The sequence below is a fragment of the Osmia bicornis genome, chromosome 7 (genome assembly GCF_907164935.1).
Source record: "Osmia bicornis bicornis chromosome 7, iOsmBic2.1, whole genome shotgun sequence".
NCBI classification, from domain to species: Eukaryota; Metazoa; Arthropoda; class Insecta; order Hymenoptera; family Megachilidae; genus Osmia; species Osmia bicornis.
The window spans coordinates 4,876,468-4,889,223 of NC_060222.1; the positions used below are offsets into that span (position 1 = coordinate 4,876,468).

At 39.2% G+C, this 12,756-nt stretch overlaps 1 long non-coding RNA gene across 1 annotated transcript in view; it reads right to left on the minus strand.

The window, feature by feature from the left end:
* Positions 1-786: 786 nt before the first annotated feature.
* Positions 787-12,756, minus strand: part of LOC114876958 — a 131,013-nt gene continuing 119,043 nt past the window's right edge. The window contains exon 6 of the long non-coding RNA XR_003789479.2: positions 787-2,016. This is a non-coding gene — a long non-coding RNA (uncharacterized LOC114876958). The remainder of the gene's footprint in view (positions 2,017-12,756) is intronic.

Below are 12,756 nucleotides of genomic sequence, written 5' to 3' on the forward strand. Positions count from 1 at the left end.
TAAAAATCTCACCTCTCTCAAACTAAACTGGAAAAAAGAGTAGAAAAAGCAGTAGAATATTCCGTTTCCAATGAGAGTCATTCTTCACGATCCGCCCACGCATTGTTCTCCGCCAGGTTCGAGGCTTTTACGACGAATGAGGGTAGTTAAAACCCAGTTCATTTATTTTTTTCCCCTTTGTCTATTTATTTGTTTACTATAAATTTTACGCGTGAACTCTTTAGGGTTCGTTAATCGAATTTACAGCAGAAACTAGATTCCTTTCCTTTTTGAATGGCTCTCTCGCTCTTGGAACTCACCGTTTCACCTATCCTGATACTTTAACCCTGGCGGATATAATATTTTAGGATAAAACCTGCCTAAGGAAGAAATAAAATTGCGAAACGCGGCCGCCACGTCGGATTTATGTCGCACCGAGCGACGGTCAAGAACAAGATTTACGATCGACGACTCCCATAGCGGCGATCTTCCAGGATGGCATTCAGAAATGCCGCGAGAATTATTGGAGAACGTCTCTCCTGCTGCTTTCTACATATTTCTACGATACTACGACTCTTGACGTTTCCAAGATGTTAAGTTAGATCACTAACGCTGAGGGACTCGCGGGATCACGAATTCTAAATTGCAACTAAAAGCTGGTTCAAACACGGCTAGTAATTTAGCCGAGTGGCGAGTAGCTACTTACTACTAAACCGATTAGCGCACAGAAAAGTGTCCGGACTAGTACAGTTGAGCTTTGGAAATCGACTGAACGCTTGACTAAAGATATGCGTCCGGACAGGTCTGTTCGGAAGCCTGGTTAGGCTTCTAAGAAACGGATCTACTCGACTAAATCGTTTTACTAAACTACTCGACTGAACTGTAGTGTCCATACATAGTAAGTTACTAAATTACTCGCCACTCGACTAAATTACTAGCCGTGTCTGAACGCAGCCTTAAGTCTAAGTACCCTGCGTCGCCGACCTTCCGGACAGATTCTTGGTATCAAAGTAAAGAACAGTAGAAAGAATCTTGGTACTTCTAGGAAAGCATAATGCAACAATCTGAAGATAGAACAATTTTTGAAGTCTTTACTTTCTCCAAATAGGAGTTAGAAATCTTAAATTCTACGTTATAAAGCTTAAGTTCCATTGTATAACAATTTAAGTTGAAATCTCGTTATCTCAAATCTCCCGATTCTCTCTGGCTGTAATCAACCATCAGACTGCAACTTTCCGTTCTGTTTTCCAAGCTTGGTGAATCTGAAAGCTGTCATCGTAGCCGATCGATAGAAACGGATGCAATCTTGTCGTTCCGGGAGAAACGTATCGAAGTGTCATCAAGCCCGTTCGAATGGTTCTCATTCACAAAGCTCTTGCATCAAGACGCGCGCGCGTGTGTGTATCAGATTCGGCGCTCATTTTATGCATAACACAGTGGTGAATAACCGGAGCGGAAATTCAGCAGGCATTGTCTACGAGACGTGGTTCGCTCGACTCTGTCATTCGACTCGGTCTCTGCTGCTCGTCATCGTCATTATCATTGTTATCACCGTCGTGTCCCGGACGAGATATGCATCGTCTGCCGACTAGACACACGGCAAATGACGATTCGACTCTATGGAAAAGGGATACACTTCCTCTTTTACTCCTTTTATTTTTTTTTTTTTCAATCAACAACATTTATCAACTCTGTTCTATGAAACATTAATAAAGACTTAGAAAATCAAAGATACATAAATTTTTTAAATTATTACAATATATCGCAATATTTCTATCTGGTCGCTATGTTGTGATGGGTCATTGTCTCCCTGTCTGGAGAGACACGTAACAATGTCATCTGTCTTCCGCTGTGATCCATGTCCGGTGCATCATGGCGAAATTACCGGTACTAATACAGTGTCCATGGTATCGTCCAGCAACATTCAGGACATTCACGCACGTGGTCAAATGGTCCAGGTGTGTAGCTACTTATCTGCGTGTCCAGCAACCACTCCTTTCTCAGCACCTCCAATTGTCATGGGACAGAGGGTGTCATCTGAAAAGCGAAAATTGTTATGTTAATATAATATATTGTTGCGAGGGTGAAGATTTATATACAGGGTGTTAAAAAATACCCTAGAGACCTCTACACCGCTGGATAAATCACGAAAAATCGAAGTGTAAGTAGTTTGGCCATATTTCGTTGTAGAAAATTGAAAAATTGATCAATTAGCGCGCAGCTTGAGTGGCAAGATCCACGGAGTAGAAGACGCGCTTGCGCATGCGCCGCTGAGTGTCGCGCTTGCGCATGCGTCGAGAGTCTAGTGGACAAATAACAATTTTCGTCTGTATCTTGTAGTAAAGATTGATATCGACCATATCCAAAAAACCATAAAATTTACAATAGCAAAGATTTATTTAAATAATTAATTAATTCCGTCTCCACTAGACTCTCGGCGCATGCGCAAGCGCGACGCTCAGCAGCGCGCCTCATTGGCGGCAGAGGAGGCTAGTCTCCCACTCCGCGGGTCTTACCCCTGAAGCTGCGCGCTGATTGGTCAATTTTTCAATTTTCAACAACGAAATATGGCTAAACTACTGATACCTTCGAAAAATGCTACAGAACTTTTCACTTCGATTTTTCGCGATCTATCCAGCGGTGTAGAGGTCTTCATGGTATTTCTTAACACCCTGTATATAGTACTCTGTTAATTATTAAGAGTACAAAGATTGTTAGTGCAATGAAATAGATAAAAAGATTCTGGTATCTGGATGGAGGACAAAACCACTTGTCTGCAATATGGGAATTTTTAAGTAACATGGCTTGCCTCATAATAAAATCATATCGCGCCCATTACCTTCGGGGGAAACTTTATGTGCATAGCTTTTACGAACTCTTCGTAGGAGCTTTTAAGACAAGCAGAAGTGCCCATAAAGATGGATAGATAAAATTGTGAACGTACGAAGCCTCGTGTATAACGCTGCTACATTATATTCCGTAAATTGAGATAGAAACAGAAAGGAAAATTGTCTGGAAAAAAATCTTCTACTCGTGTCCCTTTTATGAATATTTTTCAACCCCCCAAAATTAAATGAACTTTCGGTACAAGAAAAAATATAAATGAAAATTAAATGATCGAACAGGTTAAAAATTCTTTCAAGTAAGAAAATTGATCAGAAGATCCAAGGATTCACCATTCGAAAGATCGAATTAAATCATCGTTCTAGCGCGTATCTCGGCCACGAAATGAATCGGGGAAAGTTTCTATATGAAAGGGACTTCCGGTGGAACTTGAATCACCAACGGCGTCGTATGAACAATCGGTCTGTCCGTGTGTCTGTGTGCGAACGGACACGCGGGAAAAGGGTGAATTTCCCGTGGAAAGTTTGAGAATGCGAGGATCTCTTACCGGTGTGCTAAGGGGTGAAATATTGAATCTCTCGGGGGCCAGAGAAAGAAATGTAACTCGCATTTTCTTTTTCGTGCTTCCTCGAAGGCTCGCGGCGTAGCGGCCGCCACTTCCGTTTCCGTTCTCCTTTACTAACCTAAACCGGTGCTAGAAGTATGGTCGCATACGGATCCTCGATGGTCCTCGTCATACGTGCTCGACATACTCTTTCCAAGTTTATGACAGCTGGTTCGTGTACCAGTGAATGGTTTATCGATCGACCATCCTGATCGACGCTCTGTGAATCCTCTTGGCACACGGGAACGTGATGTAAAGAGCGAAATTTCATACGATGGATTCACGTTCAATCTCTACTTGCTCGCCTAAAACCATTCGACCTATTGTTTCGGAGCCACTACTGAATACTAATTAATTTTACCTTTGGAACTTTCCATGCAGAGTAGATGTTATTAGGGAATTAGAGAATTAGAATGTTTGAATATCAGGCCGAATGTTATAAAGATGGAATATTAGAAAAGGAGAAAAGTAGAAAATTGGGATACTTGGAAAAACAGATGAGTGGGAAATTAGAAAATTGTAATACTAGAAAATTGGAGTATTAGAAAAGTGGAATTCTAGAAAAGGAGAAAAGTAGAAAATTGGGATACTTGGAAAAACAGAAGATGAGTGGAAAATTAGAAAATTGTAAAACTAGGAAACTGAAAAATTAGAAAATTGGAATATTAGAAAAGTGGAATTCTAGAAAAGGAGAAAAGTAGAAAATTGGGATACCTACTTGGAAAAACAGATGAGTGGAAAATTAGAAAATTGTAATATTAGAAAACTGGAAAATTAGAAACACCAGAAACTTAGAATATTAAAAAGAAACCTTGAATAATATTTTATAGGTTGAATAATCATTCAGACGATATCGTAAATAATGATTTAATCGTCCTTTGTTCCTCGTACGAGAGTAAATATTCCTATTCTCCTATTTTTGATTTAATTCGTCATTTATCTTCGTTCTTTCCCTTGTTTATTCCTATTCTCCGTTGCTGAACGTGTTTTTTTCATCCCTAGCTACAGTCGAGGTGACCAGAGAATAAGAGCAAATGGTTCGTAATTTACGACGGCCTTTCCGGACACTTTACGCGCGTACTATCACACCCTCCTACCCTTCTCTATTTATAAAACGAATATCGTACATCACGATTTCTTCAATTACGTAGCAGATTTTACGATTCCCTTCTGCTTCCTGGCAAACTCGAAACAAAAGATATTTTGTTCAGTTTTCATAGCTGTGCAATACGAGGCAGGGCAAATAACTTCTATTTTATTTTTTATTTCTTACAAGAATTTATCCTCCCTAGTTGAAAATTTCTAAATGGTTGCATATAAAAGGACTCCATAGAAAATTCAATATAAAAGAGATACATAATATTGGAAAAGAAGAAATTGAAAATATTTTACAATCTCCAGAGTTCATTTATAAATTTCTCTTCTAGGTAACTCCAAATAACTTTGAAAAAGGTGATGTTTCACAATTGCTTTGATTTTAATCCTCTAATCCCGCGTAGCGGGTAACGAGTGCGACGAGAAAAACGACGAAAAGTTACGATAAATCTAGTCCTGCGGTGACGATGGCTGTTCGACAAATCGATCAAAAAAAAAAAAAAAAAAAAATGGTTTTGCTAGCCGTAACGAATAAAGCTCTCCATTCATCACGTTCGTCTTGTTAATCCACATCGCGATCGGTTAGAAATCGTTGACCACTCTTCTCCTAGAAATCGAGTTTCACTTCGTTAGAATAAAATAATAAAAGAACATCAAAGTACCAAAGAAACTCAAAAGCTTCAAAATAATTTAACACTCGATACCTGTTGAAACGTTTCATCATGTCCAACCTTAAAAATAATAAAAATGAACCTCACCCCAGAGAAAAGCAATAAATCCATGTTATTAATGACAACAATGAAATTTTCACCTTCGTTGTACCTTGCTACGTGGAATTACCTGAATCGTATGAAACCTTGGCGGTGTAATAAAAATGTTCACCGTATCTGCCGTTAATAAAAAGGGGCTTCAAAAGTGCAACGGGGAAGAAGCAGGTATTATTAATAGAGAAGCATGCTCCTTTTTTATCCTTCACCGAGAGAAGAAAAATTTGCTGGATCAAACGAGCATCTTGATACTCTATTCTCGTTGATAAAAAAAATGATCGGGAATTAGGGATGAAGAGAGTAAGAAATTCAGGCGTTGATAAGCAAGTTTTCTTTCATTCCTCTGCTGCGCGAGACGATTGGCCAGAAGTGAAAGGGGGAAAAAAAGGGTAGAGCGAAATGTGGCTGGAAATTTTACCACGAGTGAAAGTGTGCTTGGCAATTGAAAATTTTTGACCTCACCTTTGAAACGAGCAAACGCTTATTTCGCTCCCCTTTTCACGGTGAATGCGTGGGAAAACGTGTACGTGTGTATACACGTGTATGAAACCAGCGGACAAGCACGGCAAACTATCTTTGAAACTGCGACGCCACGCTAAAAGTGTGCCTGATAAAAGTTGCAGTGGTATGATAAAACGCTTCTCGACGATAGGAAGTGCTAGGTCTTTTTTCCTTATGCTCCTCGGGAAATACGCTTTTTCAAAGAGAGCGACGGGTCGCGAGAGAAAGATTTATTTGCCATTTTTTCCGGGCCGAGTTTGGGAGAAAGTTTGGACGGATTCGGAATAATGCTTGGGGAAAATAATTCCGGGGTTTTAATATCGGCCGACGGGTAGGACTTTTATGGTAAGCTGAATTTATTGTTCGCGCTTTGTTTTGTTTCGCCGGTTAAACCGATCGATTCCCTCCGAGCCCTCGATCGCGATCCCTCGCTATTTAATTGCTCACCTTAGCCTTTCGATAGAAGACGTTCCGGGGTATATCACGTTCGAGGAAATGGTTTGAAGCGAGCAAGCTTTCAACGTTCCCGTCGCCATTAACGCTCGAGTGTATTTAGTTTGCCAGCGAGCTCGAACGTGGACGAGTAGCAGCAACAGTAATAAGACAGGTGGAGAAAGGAAGAAACGCGAACTGGCACGGGCCGAAACAAGCGGGCAAAGAAGGTGAGAAAGAACAGAGGAGAAAGGTGAGAGAGAGAGAGAGAGAAGGTCCACGGAGATGGAGAGCTCTCAGCAAATTGGAGAGTCCCGGGTCTTTTCTATTGCGTGCCCGTTTCCATTCGCACGGAAACATCGGCGCGCCCCTGTTTCCTCCCTTTTCAACTTCCCTCCGATTCTTTCTTTTTTTTTTCTTCTTCTTCTTCTCCTTCCGTCGCTTTTTGCCCACCTCTACTTCTCGTTCCGTTTCAAACCGTGGCCTCGTTCGTTTCGACGCGTACTCCGAGAAAATAAGTGGCCTGGTCTAGCAACGAGGGTCACTTATCGTCGCGGGCCATCTGAGGTTGTTAGGGAAAGTCTGCTCTTCCGTGGATGATACACGCGCGGCTCAATTTTATCACAAGACGGCGATAATTATTCCTATCGACAGCGGGGAGGTTGATTTTTGGGGAGGAAAGTGAGATTCTGATTTATTGGTGGGGGAAATTGGGAGTTGGTCTTTGAATCTCTTCAGAGAATATAAGGACGAGTTGGGAAATATTTTAGAAAAAATATTAGAAAATTAGAATAATAGAATGGTAAAATATTAGAATTCTGGGGTAGTGGAATAATAGAAAATTAGAATATTAGGCAGTTGTAACATTAGAAAATTAGAATATTAGAAAATCGGAATATTAGAAAAATAGAAAGTTGTAACATTAGAAAATTAGAATATTAGAAAGTTGCAACATTAGAAAACTGAAACGTTAGAAAATTAGAATATTAGAAAGTTGCAACATTAGAAAATTGAGTTATTAGAAAGATGCAACATTAGAAAATCAGAATATTAGAAAACTGAAACATTAGAAAATTAGAAAGTTGTAACATTAGAAAATTAGAATATTAGAAAGTTGCAACATTAGAAAATCAGAATATTAGAAAACTGAAACGTTAGAAAATTGGAATATTAGAAAGATGCAACATTAGAAAACTGAAACACCAGAATTCTAAACTAGTAGGATACCATTATATTCTAATACAGCTCGTCTAATGCAATTTGTATCACACCAGAGTAACCTACGTATATCAAGATTAGATGGAGGATAGAAGGTGTCGTATATCTACGTTAGGACTTCCATCATACGTTCGAAGGGATTAGAGTAGGCTAGGGATTGACCGTAAGGTTTATTGGAAAGGGGATTTGATCTTTCGTTTGATCTAATACCCAAACGGTTGTCTTATGCGTCGAAACACGAAGCGAGGGAACATAAACGGCGAGAATCCTATTTCTAAACGATAGGGAGGAGAAGAATAGATCAGGTTTATTGGACCGAGATTCGAGGTTAGATCTTCCTTTTATTAGACAATTCTATTATGTTCTGGTCAGAGGAACGTTTCTTGTTCTTCAATTGTTAACAATTTCTAATGCAATTTTCTAATTTTTCATAAAATTTTCATTGAAAACTTTTCCACTGGAGCAGAGTTTTCAGTGAAAACTTACAGTTTTATCGGATGTTGCTTAAGAACCGCTCTATTCCTGGCAGAACGCTTTAGAAACAACGTTGTTTCGGCGTTCGCTTTAGAAAGGGTTCTAACAGAGGTAGCAGGGACACGGAAAGACATTTCGTTCGGCAGACATTTCTGTAAAAGGCACTCAAGAGGCCGGAAGTAAGGCACGCTAAGCGATGTTTCCTCACGATTTCCCACTTTTCCTCTTTGTTTCTCATCGAGTACTCTTCACCTTAGAGACCAAACGGAAAATTGAGTTTCATTTTACGATTAACCGATAGATTGGTATGACATGAATTTGGAATATTTCTTTTTTTTTTTAATATTTTCCATTAGATGATTGATTGTTTACATTCATGTCGTACAAATTCATGGGAAATAGATCCATCATAGCACTAGTGCAATTTAAATATTGTCAGTAAATTATTGAAGTGACTTTTAATCTAAAAATACATCAAACAAACAATTCTACTGAATTTATATTGAACAAATTCTGGGAAAGTGAATATACCAAATATTTTGATATTTTCCTGAAGTTTAATTGACAGATGATTGATCGAATTTGTATGATGAAAATTTTTAAGTGCAATCCTATCGAATGTATTCATATTGCAAAAACTAATGAAAGAAGAATCTTTTGATACATTAATTCTGGCATCCTTTGAATTCTCAATTGGGTTAATATTACAAAAATTCATAACATGAAGGTCCACTATGTCAATGGTAGAATGAAAAGATTTTTATACCGAAAAAAGGCAATCGTTGAAATGGTACTTCATGCTGGTTACCGAGTGTTTCCTTTTGAAAACGGATCCCAGTTTCTCGAACAAGGCCATTCCTCTTTAGTTCGGTCAAGTTAATTTGTAAATCTCCGTTAAATGCACGATTCAACGGTTCCATTCGCCTAAGAGGATTCAGTTGCTTGAGCAAGCAACCACGAAGGCGATCATCTTCTCTACTCGAGGCAAACAAGCAAGGCCTGTTTCGATTCGCTGCTATCAATAGGCGATAACTTCGTAGTTTGGCCTTTGAGGCTCTGCTGGTTGCCTTCAGACGCGAAACTCGAGCTGGTCAACTCGTTTCGAGGAATACTTGGATGAAGAGTTGCTCCGAAGGATGCTTCGGACATGGGAAATTAGGAAACTGTGGCTTAAGGAAATGGAAAATTGAAAAGCAGAAAATGAGAGATTAAGAAATATCGAAGGTGCGAAATTAAGATAGCGAAGAAGGGAAATTAGAAAATTAGAAAAACAAGAAAAATGGAAAATGAGAATATTGGAAAGATGAAAAAATGGAAAACGCGAAAATTAGAAAATTGGAAAAGCAAAAATGGAAAACGAGAATATTGGAAAGGCGGAAAAATGGGAAATGAGAAAATTGGAAAAGCGAGAAAATATGGAAAATGGGAAATGAGAAAATTGGGAATTGGTAGAGCAACAAACGAAAAATTAAAATACCGAAATACAAGAATTAGAAGTGAAAGATTTGATTGAAACATGGGATCTGTTTGCTATGGAACGTCTTTGGCAAATAACTAAGCGTTCAACTTTGACGAGGGATAAAGGATTGGTAAAGAAAGGGGTATTGTTCGATTGGGCCAGTTGCAAAACCGATGGAGTTCAAAGAACACGTTTCGTGTTTTTCTTGCCCATTCATTGATCGAGCTTCAAAGTGAAAAGGCACTTCCTGCGACAACAAAGCGTTCCAGAAAATTACAATAGCAGACTTTGAAGCATCGTTACGAGCAAATACTTTGAAGAACATTGTACATCATTGAATATATATGGAAATAAAAAGTACATTGAAACTAGTTGCAAAAATGAATTTTCATCTTCCTAGTTATTTCACAGGAAATCTTACCAGCGCGAAATAATCATATAATCAACAATCAACTCAAAGATTGTTCGCCAACAACTGCTGGTTTTTGTGCGGAGCTGAAAGGATAAACAGGAGAAGAGATTCAGAAAGCCTGGCAGGAAAATTGTGAACGTTTTCTGGGAAAAGAAGTTTCCAGACTGTCTGCATACGGCTGGTTACACAGTGTTTACTCGAGCCAGGTATCCCTATGGGAATAGGAGATACGAGCGTCTCACAGTTTGTCCCTGCAACTCACGACAACGATTTCTATATCGAACCATCCTGGCGTGTATGGATTTCTTTCATGTATGATAGAAACGACGTTTCAGGAGAGGTGCAGAGATGAAACTCCAGCTCTCTGCTCTTGGACGGAATAATTTTTCATGCCGGAGGCGGTTGTTTCAGAAAATCTGATGGTTATACCGTTTTTTATTTTCGATTCTAGATTTCAACGTGCACCGATCGTTCGATCCCCTGCGATAATAATAAACCGTGAAGTTTAAACATTTATTAGAATAATGAAATATTGCGATTACTTGGAATTGTAATAAAGCGAACATTTTGAACCATGCACTTTCCAGATAGCCAACGAAAAAATTAATCAACGAGAAACCATTAATGAGAAAAAAAAATGTTCCATCGGTGAGGCACGATGAGACAGAACAAAAACTAGTCCCTGACATTTTCGATCCAGCTCGGTTGCACCGTCGAATCTTAATACCACCCTTTCTTCCGTCAACTTTCAACCCCTTCCTTTCTCTTCGCCCTTATTCCCTTGGCAATCGGATTGAGAATCGGTGGTGCACCAGCAACGAGATGCAAATTCGAGATTTCGAATAGCGGCCGAATTTCCAACGGGGAACGCTGCTTTCCGTGAGAAGGAGCGAGTAGAATTGAAAAGGAAGGAGGGAAAACGATGAGGTGCAGCGAGACTAAGACGATGGAATTTCAAGAGAAGATAAAACCTGACCTCCAGGAAGCCACTCAACGACGTCAGCTTGGAGATCCTCTTCAGGAAGAGGTAATTCTGCTTTGGTCTTCTTAATCGAAGCGCTTCCGGTTCTATTAGAAGATGAGATTGAAAAATATTTTTAATTTTCACCGCTTTAATCTTTTAATATTTCAATTTTCCATGGGTTTCGATATTTTAATATTTCAATTTTTATTATTCTAATAAATATTATAATACTGCAGAGTGATAGTATACTAGTGTTCTAGTATAGCATGGAATTCCGAAAGAAGATAAAACCTGACCTCCAGGAAGTCGCCAGTCTCAATGACGTCAGCTTGAAGATCCTCTTCAGGAAGAACCTAATTCTGCTTTGGTCTTCTTAATCGAAGCGATTCCGGTTCTATCAGTAGATGAAATTGAAAAATATTTTTAATTTTCACCGCTCCAATCTTTTAATATTTCAATTTTCCATGGGTTTTGATATTTTAATATTTCAATTGTTTAATGTTAAAATTTCCTAATACTTCAATTTTTATTATTCTAATAAATATTATAATACTGCAGAGTGATAGTATACTAGTATTCTAGTATAGCATGGAATTCCGAGAGAAGATAAAACCTGACCTCCAGGAAGCCACTTCACGGCGTCAGCTCGACGACCCTCTCTAGGAGGTTGCATCGGAAGAGCGCAATTCCGTTCTGGTCTTCTTAATCGAAGCAGCTCCTCTTCTACCTACGAGTCTGTAGGTTTCCCGTGGCCGAAGAAGGCGTTTTCCTTGGATCACGGAAATAATCTCAGCCGCGTAATCTGACTTGACAAAGCGAGCCCCAAGGTAGACCCGCGGCCGTGATTTTTCAATTTAATCCGTTTCGCTCGATGGGATCTCGAGCGGATCGCTTCGGTACTCCCTTTCCTTTTCCTTTTTCCTTCTCTTACTTCTTCTTTCTGGTTTGTCTTCTCTATTTTTTTTCTTTCGTTAACACCGATTACCAGCTCCTTATCGCGATCAAGGAAGGAGCTTGTCGATCAGATTGAGTTTCCTCGAAGCTTGATTTTGGATATTCTTTTCCCCCTTTCAACTGCGATCGATTTATTTGGAAATTATAATAACAACTTAAGTAAATTTCCTCGAGGAACCAAGTATTCAGGTACTAAAAATGACGTTCAGCTTTTATGGGGAAAAATAAAGGGATTTAAAAGAAACGACAGAATGATTACAGAGCCTCGAGGAGAAGTTTAATATTCTCAACAGGCAAGTGGTAAAACCGACAGGGAAAGAGCAATTGGGGCTTGCATGCAACACGATTCGTTTTTCAGGAAAACGAGCCTCTCCGGCTGAGCAAAGAAGGGGTGCAACGAGAATTCATCACGGCAGGTGATCGATGCACCGTGAAATTTACAACGGAACGCGGAGTGGTACTTCGGCACGGGAATATTTCAAACTATGCGAAATATTTCTCAATAACTTGGCTTTAGCAAGAACGCGAGACCCGCTGTTCGCGTGTCGACGTTTTACTATACCGATATGACATCCACGTGGCGTTGAAGAAAACACCGTGTTTCGTATTCTTCTTTCAAGATTTCAAGAAAAGCGGAAGCCGAGTTGAAAGATCGGTCAAAAATACAGAACGAAATTTTTTCAGATGTTGCTTAATTTTCGAGAAAATTGAATTTGAAGATTCTTTATTGTTTAGACAAAAAATTTAGTCAGGTGAAATTTTTAATAACTTTAGAACTTTCAAGGTAACAATAGGAATACAAAAATAAATTGAAATGGGTGCAGGCTGAATGTACAATTCAGTCAATACAATGGAAGCGAGCCCTTTGTCTGACTCTCTATTGCCTGTCTGACTATGCACCGACCATCACTACTTAACTGATTCTGTTGTAGTCCTATTCTACTTGTCTGATCACTTCCAACACCATTCACGTTTGTCGATTGGGAGAATGATTTAATTTACTTCTGCAATTTTTCATTGCCTATTTTTTTGTTATATTTCATGCAAATATAT